The sequence below is a fragment of the Lissotriton vulgaris genome, chromosome 3_1, assembly GCF_964263255.1.
Source record: "Lissotriton vulgaris chromosome 3_1, aLisVul1.2, whole genome shotgun sequence".
NCBI classification, from domain to species: Eukaryota; Metazoa; Chordata; class Amphibia; order Caudata; family Salamandridae; genus Lissotriton; species Lissotriton vulgaris.
Window position 1 is genome coordinate 1,981,788,208 of NC_141689.1, and position 12,660 is coordinate 1,981,800,867.

A 12,660-nucleotide genomic window follows, 5' to 3' on the forward strand; every position below is an offset into this window, starting at 1 on the left:
AGGATCATGCATGGAAATCTATGGTTCTCATGTCTTCTTTTTGCACACCTTGAGATTGTTGTGAATCTGAAATCAAAGTCTCTGTAATTCATAGGTAGAAATCTATGGTTCACAAATTTTGAAATGTTAAATGATCCTTTGTCAATAATCCCCATGAGGCTTAAATATGCCAGTCTGCTGCAGGGTCATTTAAAGACTTATAAATATATATATATATATATATATATTACCTACTGGCTATCGCCAGTAGGTATATATAGTTAGGATTTATTCCCTATGGGATTTTTGAAAATTCTATGTCTAATAACTTTGGCGTTTGTGGACGGAATCGGCTGAAATTTTCAGGAAAATGGCACATTTTGTTTCTGAGCAGCCCTTGAAAATTTGGGGGGGGTTCGGCAAGGGGGAGCCGAGAAAAAAGGGGGGTCCCAAAAAACGTTTTTCCCATGTTAATTTCCATAGGGCGGTTGGCCTCACTTTTAGCTCGAACGGCTGAATGGATTTCCACGAAACTTGGCAAAATTGTAGGGACTGTTAGCCCGATGTGCCTTTGCTAGGTCTCAATATATGTGCTTCAGTGGATTTTGAGAAATTAACGTTTAAATCAAGATATATATCTGTAACAGCGCTCCGGGCAGCGATCCGGTTAGCGAACTTTTCGCGTATCGGAACTTTGCGATGCGAAGCTGATTGGCCCTCCGGTGTCTGTCAACATTCTAAACAGTCCGGAGCGGCCGCCATCTTATCTCTCGGTAGGATCGAGAGAGAAGAAGAGGTGAAAAACGAAGGGGGAATTTAATGAAAGGGGGCAAGGTATACCTCTCTTGACCCCCTAGGAATGATGTTGGGGTTATTAAAGGGTCTCGTGGGGAAAATAAAAAAATATATATTTTTCACGGTAGAAGCGCTTCCCGAGCCGCGAACTGGGCCGCAAACTGGTAGCGAAACGGGAATTCGCCATTTTGTGTTTCGTTTTAATTAAATTACTAGGTATAAGGGTGTGCGGGAGACGTATCCTGACCCCTTATGTTTTCTGAATATGTTGATACATGTCTTCCAGCGGCTGTGCGTGAGCTTTTTTTTTTTTTTTTGCTGCGTGACGTCTGTTAACGTTCGATTCGATGGAAATCAGGAAGTGTTGACCACCATTTTGTCACTGCGAGTAAATATTTTGTTATAAATGAATCCTTATTGATAAACATTGTCTGCGCCATCTTGCCTTTTTGTCCAATGCCACAATTTTGTCGTGTACGGGTCGAGCCATTTTAGATGCCTCGACCCGACCCACTCTCTGCACGCCGTCGATTCTCAGCACGGCTCCCCACCCTCGCAAGCATCTCCCCCACGCACTGGTCACCCCCGCTCTCTCTCTCATGCCTGGGCCATATACTTCCTCCCATCTGCGCTGCTCTTCCCTGAGAATCACACCCTGTGCCCGCCCGACACCTCCCTTTCACCCTATTCACTACCGCACCCTCTGACACTCCTCTTCCTCTGTGTCCGATTGTCCAGGCCGGACCCAGGCTATCACCTAGCCCTGCGGATGTAGTTTATGGCCCCAGCTGTAGAGAATTCAGACATGCCAACCCTCCCGATTCAGGCGTGAGACTACTGATTTCAGTGCTAGTCTCCAGCCTCCCGATTCCTGCAAGCAAAAACCCGGGGGCATATTACCAACAACTAGCGATAATTTTTGTCTCTAACTTGTTTAGAGACAAAAATTATCGCCGCACATCGGCGATTTTTATCGCAGATAAACCTTGCTATTAGCAAGGTTTATCGCAAATGCGATAAAAAACGGCCGCAATGCATGAATATCGCTGAAAAGTCAGCGATATTCATGCATTATCCAGCAAATGCTCTTAGCCATGTTATCCACCTCCCATTGGATAACATGGCTAAAAACTGCTCAGGGCAGGTGTTAGCTTTTGGAGATATTTGCGCTTAGCGCAAATATCTCCAAAAGTTGGCAATAGGAGATAGCGATGGTTAGGGACTGTTTCCAGTCGCTAACATCTTGGCACGCCCACTTTGCATGTCATTAGTGATAAATATCACTGACATGCAAAGCGGGGCCCAAGATGGTCGCTATCTCCTTTTAGCTGTCACTAACTGGTGTTAGCGACAGCTTGGTAATAGGGAGATAATTTTATCTCCTTTTTTTGGCTTTTATAGCCAAAAACGCGGAAATAAACCCCCTTGATAATATGCCCCACGATTCCTCGGGGGTTTCAGCTGACAGGGTTTGGTATTGTGTTACGTGCTAATTCTTCCAGGAAACGTCAGAGGGTTGATGCAGGGGTTCTAGAAGGGGTGATAAACCATTTAAGCCTCATGAACAAGCGCATGGTCTTTTAAAGATTTGTGAAGTACTTGGGGCGGCGGTGTGTGTGTGCCCTCTTTCAAGAGCGGGCGGGGGGGCACTGCCAGCAACTTGCCAGGCCAGGCAGTGTTCAACACGTGCATCACCCTTTCTCTGCCTGCTATTGCGCTCCATGCTTCGGAAAGGTAAGAAAAAGAACGTGCATTTGAGTTTGAAATGTCCGATCCTGTAGCAGTACACTTGCAAAGCCCACACATGACAATAACCCGATTCAAGGCCCCATTCACTCGATTTTTAAAAAAAATATAGTACTCCAAGACAGTTGGATTATAAAACTTTATTAACTTTTAAATATAACGAACGCAACAAAAACTGTAACTATATTTAAACATTTTTTGATAAAAAAAAACAACAATGGTCAGAAGCTGTCTTTTGTGCGAATAGTCCCAAGGCAGCACAACGTGCTGAGTTGTGGAAGGCACCCAGGTGAAGAACCATCCCTTCTTTAAACCCCATGGTGACCAACTATAGTTTCAATGAGTGCTATGTCCCAGGTTTTACATAAAGTAGTGTTTACCTAGAGTGGTGCTGTGTAGGACACTCTGAATGGAAATTAACTAGAACTATAACGATAACAACAACAACAACAACAATAATATAACTTTTATGCCTAAATTACTCAAACATTTAGCTAATTTGCTAAAGGGGGGAGTCGCCATTTCTTTACAATAATCAATAATGAAAAATCAACATCAATAGGGTTGTCCGTATTCCCGATGCAGCACTATAGTGCAACATACACAGCACCTGGGGTGTCAAGAGTGAACAGGTCCTAGCTGCTTAACCAATGACTGACAAATGCTATATTAAACACTTACTATGTATAATACTTGCGTTCACAATAGTTTTACTTTACAAAACAGAACAAAAGATGTCCCCTGTAAGTAAACCCATATTAGCTGTTTCAGTTATTGTACATCCTAAGGTTTTATGACATGGGGAACAGTGGTGATATCCTGGGCGGGTGATGGAACTGGGATTGTTAATGGGAAAACATCTACAAACAAAACTATTGGTGAATTATACTTAAAAGGAAACTATAACCATAACAACAACAACAACAATAATATAACTTTAATGTCCAAATTACGCAAAGATTTAGCTAATTTGCTAAAGGGGGGAGTCGCTATTTCTTTTGATAATTTATTTATCCATCCGTAGCCTCTCTAATCTCCATTACAATATGTTTCTTGCTGTCGCTAGCTGATGAAAAAACTAAAGTGATAACTTCCTCATCCTTATTTTGTCTTTGTTTGTTCCTTAAGATGTTATCTGTGTCAATCTCTTCCGAGAATGCTGATGCGTTAGGGATTTCCTTGTGTTTCTTAATAGCATTGGTGTCTGCACACTTCTTTGTCAATTCTGTGAACATGATAACTGCTTCATAAACAGACGATATCTTTGTTTAGTCATTAGTGTTAAGTGTGTCTGAAACTACAGTGCCCTTTTGTTTTTCTTTCTTCAGGCTCTATAGAGTTTTGTGTGTTGTTCTTTTGAGCGACAATTATTCCAGAGGTTTCAGGTTCACTTGTTTTGTCCTGCAGTGAGTTAACAGCTTTAGAGACTTCATGTTTATTTGCTATGTCCTGCTGTGCGTCAACTGCTTCAGAGTCGTCAGCCTCATTTGTTATGTTTGACTAGATCCTGGACCTGCCCGGCCGCGCCCAAAATGGCGCCGGTGTAAATGGGACTCGTAACTGCTTGTTGTGTACTGATTGCCCAACCTTGATATCACGAGATACGTATGCAGTTTTGAAGCACATGGCGGAGGCTCGTCTGCTGTAGTGGGGCGCCCTTTTATCGTTTCAGTCGCCATTCCGCCCGCTTTTGCTACACTGTGCCTTTTCCGCCATTCAGCTGTTTACCGCCCGCTTTTACGGCTACAGCGTCTCGCTCACCATGTAGTTGAGTTGCTCCCACTCTTGCGATGCAGCGATAGGCGGCTGCCACAGGACTCTTAAAATGGCGGCCGGCTCTTCGGATTTGGGCCTGGTCCAGTAAAATGGCCCTGGGACACCTTGGAACTCGGACGCTTGTCTGCCAGGGCTTGGGTTCCATTCTCGAAAGCGTCCCCTCAGCCTTGAAGATTGTACAAAAGTCTTGGGGGCCCTCGATTCCCGCAGGCTTCCGGTGGGGAGCGGCTGCCATGATTGCTTGCGGAATGGCCACGACGGAGCTACGAGATGGTGGTGCTCTCATGGTGACGCCAGCTTCAGTCTGAAACATCCAGAAACAAGGTGGGGCTTTCATCGTTTGGGAAAAAAAATGTTTTAATCCAATGAAAAGTGTTATTTTTAGGTCACATGACCTAGTCTTACATCATTAGGAAAACAAAAGTAAAATGAACCAATGAAAAGTTTTATTAACAAGTCACATGACCTGTTATGCTTACGTTACGCGCTGCGCGGCGCGTTCTGGATCGTTTCCGGGAAGCTGTGCCTTGCGCACCGGAGCACTTTCGGGTGCGCTAACGCCGCGCGTCATATGACGCATCCTTGATGTAAAATTTTAAGAGCGGGAGCAACTCAACTACATGGTGAGCGAGACGCTGTAGTCGCAAGAGCGGGTGGTAAACAGCTGAATGGCGGAAGAGGCACAGAGTACCAAAAGCGGGCGGAATGGCAACTAAAACGGTAAAGGGGCGCCCCACTACAGTGTGTCTTCAGGTCAAACGGATTGTGGGACAAGGTCCAGAATGGAAGAGTCATCAAAAGGGAAAAAATTCCGCCGGACCCCGGGAGCCGGCCGCCTATGTCGGGGGCGATCTCAGGCCACACCAGGGCAACACGACTTGGGGAGGGGGCAGGAGCCAAGCGCCCCCTCTCAGTCCGCGCCATCTCACCGCCCCTCGGGGGCCTCCGTCAAGCGGTTTAGGGAGGCACCGTATCACATTTTTTTTTTCCAATGCAGTCAGGTCCACAAACGGACCCCACTTACTTTGAATAGTGAAGCTGCAGCAGGTGCAAATAAGGTTTAAACAGTGTTACAAGCGCTGCTTAGAACTCTGAAGTATGGCACTCAACATCCAGGACTTATGCCATTTGTGTAAGGCAGTGACATCGAAGCAACTCAGGGACAAAAAGCATGAACGAACATTCACGTATGAAAATCTTATTTGGGGAAGGGGCAGGATCCAAACGCCCCCTCCCAGTTCGCGCTACTACACCGTATGTGGAAAATCTGAAGCCATCGTTCTACAAACTCTCAATGCTTGCTATCAGTGCATGAGTTTCATGCTCGATCGATTGAGCTAGCCGGATCGGGCATTAAAAAGTATAAAATAGTTATGTAAATAGTTATTTAATAAAATGTTTTACCCTGTTTCTTTGCTGGTGTGTTGTCTATATTTATAATATTTGCATAGGGTTTGTCGTTATTTTGGGCGGGGTGGGTGGCGGAGTCGAGCTGTCTTGCAGCCCTCATGGTGTGGAGCTCAGTTCATTTCACTATTTTCGTATTTCTCATGAAGGGTTGTTCCTAATGTTTGTATTTTACCGAGGTCAAAAAGAGATCGAATTAGTGGTCTACTGATTTTGCTCGATTACTTTTATTTTTTTACACGATTTTTCACTATCTGCAAAGACTAAACAGAGTATTGCGACTTTGTGCTTGTTTGTAAATAGAGAATGATCCAAAGAGAACCAATTCTAAAACAGTAAATGCTTGGATAACAATCAATCAAATGGAGAGACAAGCAGGTACGACGGATTACAACGGGGGTAAAGGTCTGCGTTAACTACCGTTCACTATCTGCAAAGAGAGAGTACTACTAAGAGAAAAGAAGGGAGGGGGGGGCAGCGTTCAAAGCACATCAGCGTGCATAAACACGAAAACGTTTTTACCTATCACGTACTTGACATTTGACAGCTTTTGATATTTGCTATTAAAAAACCATTGAAATTCACAGAAAAAACCATAGGTTATAGTCCATATATAGTTAGGAATTTGCATTTACAAAACCTTGAAAATTCAATGAAAAAACCATTGGTTATAGAACATATATAGTTAGGAATTTGCATTTACAAAACCTTATTTTACTCGCATAAAACCATTGAAATTCCATATATAGTTAGATGCGCTAACTATATATCGCGCACCCGCAATCCACTGCTGATGATGTCACATATTACATCATTCATGACATGGTCAGTGACATCACTGATGACATCACTGATGACATGTCAAATGACATCACTGATGACATCTCATTTGACATCACTGATTACATCACTGATGACATCACTCATGTGATAATACGATGAACCTCTTCAGACTCTAATATAACCTTACATACACTCAGTGTAAACAGATACTCACAGACTGTCACTCATCCATGGAGTTACTCACACACCTAGTCAGTCATGCAAAGAATCAATCACACCTCCATTTCCTCAACTATACAGTTATACACACCTTACTTATTCAAACATATTCTAACACATATTTACTCTCTTATACAATCCCTGATACCAGCTCACAATGATCCATACAGCCACTCACACATTCACTGGCTCTTATCCACAGTTATTTATATATGTCAACTCTCACATGTACTGTGTTTACATATGTACTTACTTGCACATGTAGCACTGAAATATCCATTCACTCACCAACACACCCATGCACAGTCAACCGCCCATATAGCTGTTTCCACATGCACTCTTGAACTCATACACCTAGTGAATCAACTGCTTACACATCTATGCACAGAGTCACACACCTCCCAGCCACCCACACACACACTCAGCCTCCCATTCAAATACTTGGGCAACCAATCAATGACCCATATAGCCACTCATATAGCTACTGATCAACACATGCAGCAGCTTACACAACAACAGACATACTGATGCACACATTCAGACAGTTTAGTCACTAACCCATGAATTTAGTAAGACACATTTAATCACTCACTCATACAGTCAGTCACGCACCTACTAAATCCTTCATCCAGACACTTATACATCCACTCATTCTTCAATATGTAAAACATATTTAAACTTTACAGAAACACATTTACTGGATGATGTCATCAGTGATGTCAAATGAGATGTCATCAGTGATGTCATTTGAGATGTCATCAGTGATGTCATCAGTGATGTCACAGACCATGTCATGAATGATGTAATATGTGACATCATCAGCAGTGGATTGCGGGTGCGCGATATATAGTTAGCGCATCTAACTATATATGGAATTTCAATGGTTTTATGCGAGTAAAATAAGGTTTTGTAAATGCAAATTCCTAACTATATATGTTCTATAACCAATGGTTTTTTCATTGGATATATATATATATATATATATATATATATATATATATATATATATATATATATATATATATATAGTGATACTGCTCAAATATGCCCAGTGCACTTTAGTGCATTTTTCAAAGAAATCGCAAATTACCATCAACTGTAGATTGACAGTAATTTGCAATTCATATTTGTGAATTTGCAAAAAAATTTGTTTAATGCATTGCATTTGAGGAATCGCAAATTTCGCGATTCCTTAAATTGCGATTTTGCACTTGGGATGATGCATCCCAAATGCAAATTTCTTGTCTTTTCTTTGGATCTTTTTGTGCCATACTCAATCTTTCTTACTAATAATGGTGAATATCTGAAAAAAAAGAAAAGTTTAGAACGTTTCTAAAAATAACTTTATATTATTAAAATAATTATATACAAATATTTTCATCTACAAATAAACAAATACTTTAAATTGCATTGCAGAGCTGTGTCAGACACTGCACAATTCCTTCATTTAGAACACATCACAACCTCTGCAACAGAATGAGAGAGCAGAACTGAAGGATCTCTCTACTACTAATCAAACCAATCAGGTTCACATGTATAATACATCAGACAATAGATGTATAAGTCGACACATACATCATTCAAAACACCATAAAGTACCTTAAACTTCACAGATTGCTGTTCCCAATTCAAAATAACACCTAAATTGTTGAGCGTACCCAAATATAAAACAGCAACCCTTCACATGTCTCTGTTGTAAGTCTCACCATATTCCTGAAAGCATCCTTACATGTGTCTGTACCTTTTGTTAGGGATACCATATATAAAACAAATACAAAAATAGTTCTATACCTGTATTTTTTCACAGACTCATAAAAAGTACCCTAATCACTAAACCATCTGCCAACATGTATTTACCCTTACTTTTGTGCTGCAGCTTCACCATTTTGCGACTATTCAAAGTGTTGGGCCTGCACAATATGAAGCAGCAAACCTTCACATTAGTCTGTTGTAAATCCCATCATATTCCTGAAAGTATGTATGCATGTGTCTGTACCTTTTAATAGTACTATCATATATAAAAGAAACATACAAATAGAGGTATACCTGTGTTTTACACATCTAATCTCTTCAGATGCATAGCACATGAGAATTCATGTGCAAGTAGAGACATACATAAATCACAAGACCATGCTGACCTTAAACATAAAACTTGACAGACAGCACTTTACATTTGAAAGAGACATATACATTTATGCAGTGTACTTCAAGTGTACATTTTCCCAGATTCATAGAAAGTTGCCTTATCACTAATCCCTCTGCCAACATGTCTGAAACCTCACTTTTGTGAAATCCTGCTCAGTGCATTATGTATCGTTCTTTGGCTGTAACCCTTGTGCACACAGCTTTCCCCCATATTTTTACAGCAACCTGCAAAGTCACTATCAATACTGCAATAGTGTGTTACATGTCACTAGTGCGCATCCCAAACACCAGATCAATGCTGTGCGCTATGGGGAATTTATACGAACTCGACGTAATTGTAGCATTGATAGTGACTTTGGGGGATGCCTCAAAAATATGGGGGACAGATTTGTGCGCAGGGGTTACAGCCAAAGAACGATACATAATGCACTGAACAGAATTTCATGGTTAGAAAGACAACAAACACTTCAAGATAGAGGCAACGAGGGGATCCTGAAACTATTCAGTTTATCACAGATTACAATGCACTCAAAACAACACTTACCAAGAGCATGCAAAAATACTGGCACCTATTGTGTGCTGACAAGCAAGATATTGGAGGCTTTTATCTCTTCTAGACCAGAGGTTGCATTTCATAAGGGTAAGAGCCTCAGGAATCTACTGAGTCCCAGCTACCCGACAGTGGGTACCCAGAGAAGTTGGCTATTGTCACAAGGTCTGGGTTTCTACAAATGTGGACGCCGCTCCTTGTGTGGATGGGCCACAGATCAAAAAAAGAAATTTTCTGGGCCCAATGACTGCACTTTGAAGATAATCACCAATATCAATTGTCAGATCAACTATATGATATACACAATCGTTTGCAAATTCCAATGAATGTATATTGGCAGCAATAGTAGGGCTCTGAAAGATTGCATTGTAGAACCCGTTAGGGCGGTCAAACTTGCTGACACTAGATACCCTGTGGCAATGCACATAATGGATTGTCCAGCTCAGGACATCCACAAATCCTTCTCATCTTTTGGGATTTGACACCATACCCAGACACGTGAGGGGTGGCAATAGATAACATTTGTTAAGGAGGAGGGACGCAACTTGGATTATGCAATTAAGAAGTGTTGAGATGGGTTTGAATAAAGACCATGAATCACATTACTTTTTGGGGGACTAGCACTCATGGTCCATTCTTGGGCATCATTTCACCAGGACATAGTATGTCTACGCTACTGCAAATGACACTATTCATGTGGGTGCGTCACTACCCCCGTTATATACCCCACTCCAACATGGCTCTTCTATGGTGACCGACCTTTCTTCTACCCACTTTCCACCTTTTACCGTTGTAAATGCTAGAAGTAATACATTGTCAACCTGCTTTCTTGCTTACACATATTGACCGTTCTAAGAAATGACAAGCTATTGAATTATGTTATACTTATTACAACCCTATTCTTACTTCTAATCTGGCTCTTCTATGCTGATTGACATTTCTTTACTCTCACAATGTCAACAGTTGAGTGACAACCTGCTTTTCGAATCAAACGTGTAGACCTTCATTAACAAACTTTCGTATTGAATGAATATGTTATGTATGTTTCAACACTTTGCTTTTATTCAGGCATTGAGATATATATAACAAGTCTCAAAAAGTACATTCTCAAGATGATTCACGAAACTTAGTCTGTAGGTTCTGTGAGTGTCTAATACCATCTTATGATTACTCTTGCCTGCACGTCTTGTCCTAGAAAGTTTTAGACACAATGTCACGAGATTTGGAATGTATTCCCTCGGCTCCGCTTCAAAGTTGCCATCGTTAAGCACCGGTTTCGACCTCAATATAACTTTTCATTACTCATTCACTCAATACTACATAAGTTTTAACTTAGATTGTGGATCTTCACTGCTCCAAGATGGCCGACAGTTTTCTTCATACTATTATGCATCTGTTACATCACTTATAAATTGGACGTTAGAGAAAATGGCCCCTCACAATATATTTGTGACCATGCAGATACCCCAGTACATTGGTATATGATCTTTGATACACTTTGGGTTCAGGACTGCACCATCCACTTAGCTTTTTGGAGGCAGCCGTACTTTCAAACATTAACTTTACACCATTTCAAGATGGCCGACGCCATTTCTTTGATTTGTTAGAGTGAGCAGGTGTTGTCCTGTAACTATGTCTGCAGTCTCTCCAGTATTCAGGCGGAAACCTCAGCAGGCCAAACTCTTCTGCAGACACGCTGGAGGAAGCCCTGCTACTGAACAGAGGTAAGCACCCGTGTTAGGATACCCAGTAGCACTGATCAGAGGCATACTTTACACTCCTGAGACGCACACATTTAACTTGGAGGACGCTCCTTAAAAGTATTGCATGGGGAGGACATATATAGAGATTGTAACAAAATCCCCATCTTCCCATTATTGTGTTTAGGGTTTGCGTTTATGCCAGCAAAGACTTGGTTACTGGCCAGAGGAACTCACTTAGCCCCCAAAGAGGGGTTTTACTATACCACATTGTCATCTTCATGATGGATTTATGACTTATACAAAAAAGATCCACACTTAAGGTATGTGGAACTTCCTGTTGTCAGCTACAAATGGGGTGATAACAAGCCCTTACTTAAGTGGGATGTACTCACTATTGTAACTGGGACTTTTCTGTCTACCTTTAACGTTTATCACCAGAAAGGAATTCTGGAATAGACTAAATCTTGGACACTGTTGCCCTACACTGTGCAAATATCACTGGAGTATTAGACCCTTTCCGGGTCAGAAATACAACCAGAACTGAGGTTGGTTTCCCTACAAAATCTTTACACAATTATCACTGTGCACCAGTCCTAGTGGATTTGTTATTTTAATATCACATTAATTTCTTCCCTTGTACCTTTTCTCCATATTAGATTCATACAAAGAAATTAGAGGTACTTCTTAGATTATAAAAATATTTTTTCTTGATCTGAGGCAAGATTGAGGAGGGCCGTGTTTCTTAAAAAAGAAAAGTCACTGCTAAATGTTCGGAGATTGGATGTCACCAGCAACGGGCTTATTTTCATTTGCTGCCAATTTTTGTTGCAACAGCGATCATCTTTTACCTGCACAAGTCTGTCTAGAGTCAGCAATGGTGATATGTTTTATTAAAACAGCATGGATTTCCACAGGCTCGAGGACTATATTTGAGCCGCTGTTTGCGATAAACATACTGTCACAAAGGGTTACGGTATCTGATGTTATTGATGGATATCTTTTACTCCCAACTACTACACACTAGTTTGTTTTTTAGCCCTGAAAAAGTCACTAGGCACAACAAGCGCGACAAAACACGAGTTGGCTAAGGATCCCAAGATTAAACTAAAGTGACTGTTTCAATGGGTGAACAAGAGTGTTGTTTATTATTGTCAATGATACATAATATATACTGTCCGCGTGTGCAAGGGACTGTTGTTTTGGTTTGTCAGTGCTTATCCGCACATTGGGGAGGAGGGTGCCTCTCCCCAGCCTTTTGCACCGCAATCATGATTGTCCACTAGCATATACTCACTGCGTATTTCCCAGGAGCTCCATTACCCTACACAATCCAACGACCAAGAAGCCCCACTGTCTGTTAGAGAAAAAATAAGAGCATCTGAGGGAATGTTTGTGTGAGTGTTCCCACAGTCATTGGAGGTCCTTGGGGACTTTTTTAGGCCTCCAGAATGCATTTCATGTAGCCTTTGGATCATCGTTGTTGTTCCCTTGTGCACTATCAGCAGCCCCATACAAGGGGGTTATAGGAACATTCCATCCATCAATTGTTGTTTTTGC